We start from the raw sequence: 1,488 nt of genomic DNA, 5'->3' as shown, positions 1-1,488 counted from the left end.
GGTAAACCGGCTTTGCTACAGTGATTTGGTTCACTCTGGTTGTCCCTGGTCTCCCCAAATTTCAGCTTTTTTTTTTGTTGTTGTTGTTGTAAATGACCAAATAAATAATGAAATGAAATGAAATGAAATAATGACTTTTATAAAACCTACTCACTATGTGACACACAACGTAATGCCACCGAACGGGTTTCCACTGCATAATGAGTTACTGCATTATTGACGCATTCGGCGCGCCATATAATTGACGTTACAGTTCTACGAATCTGCTGAGAAATGTGAATAAAACGTCTCTGGTATGATAATGTAAAGGTTCTATAAAAATACATATACCATTGTGTAATTTCCCTTTCAAAGTGACTCTCAGGAATTTCCCTTACGAGTATCACCGACTGCAAAAAGAAAACAAAATAACATAATCCAAAATGGAGCAACTCTTTCGCACGGCTCATGGCATTAATGCGTTCTGTTTTTATTTTAGTAAACCAATCTTGCCAGTAGCGGATCCAGTAAATCGTGAAGGGGTTTAACTATAAATGCTCGACCTGGGAGAGGGCCTAAGGGTAGGTGTGTCCCCTCCTCCTTTGGAAGTGTTTACAAATCTACAAACTGTAGCTTAAAGCAGCATTTAATGAATTAAACTGGTAATTACTTCATACCTTTTAAAATTTGCAAATAATCACATACCCCTTGACCCAACTAACAACTCTCTGTGGTCTGTTTTCCATAATATCCATTAATTAGTCTGTAATGAACAAATTGGTAGAGCCTTCACCAAATTAGTGTCTCACCAAATTGCGACTTTTAACTGCACCTACACAATAATGAAGAGAAATAATTGTCTTGGATTTGCTATGAATATTTACATTTTTTGATCGTTTTTTAAATTGTATTGATGTTTGGGTTGTTGTATAACAGATAGACACAAAGTTAAAGAAATCTCATATCAGAAGTTTTAACTCAAAAAGCTGCTTTAACGTATCAGACGATTTTAATTGTTTGTCTGTCATTGGTACGGGGACTGGAAACTAGTACTATAATCACCCCCACCCCTGTAACCCCCCTTGTTTGTGTTTTTTTTTATTAGAATTTATTAAAATGATGTTAATTCCGGTATGGTTTTGCTTATTTTAAAGTTTTAATGTTGCATCACGGTGTAACAACCAACAGAGTATTAATGACTAATTAAAATAATCATATATCGGTATGGCTAACATAGTAATCAAATACATTTTGTCATACCATTTTTAAATTAATTAAATTAAATTAAATTAACATGTGCAGACGTATAACCTACAAGCAAAAGTGTGTACAGGGGGAAGTGGTGGCTATTGTTTCTAGTCACCAAAAAATTGAGATACTTTTTTTTTTTTATCGTTAATGCTTACTATTACTATTTCAATATACCAAAGCATGACCTTGTTAAAGTGTATAAAGGCAGATTCACACCGAATCCGAATTCTGTTCGTAGAACGTTTTCGATGCGCGTCT

This window comes from Anneissia japonica, unplaced genomic scaffold, assembly GCF_011630105.1.
Source record: "Anneissia japonica isolate Jap-2015-1 unplaced genomic scaffold, ASM1163010v1 scaffold287833_len2544123_cov190, whole genome shotgun sequence".
NCBI classification, from domain to species: domain Eukaryota; kingdom Metazoa; phylum Echinodermata; class Crinoidea; order Comatulida; family Comatulidae; genus Anneissia; species Anneissia japonica.
Note: the sequence above shows the minus strand (reverse complement) of the source record.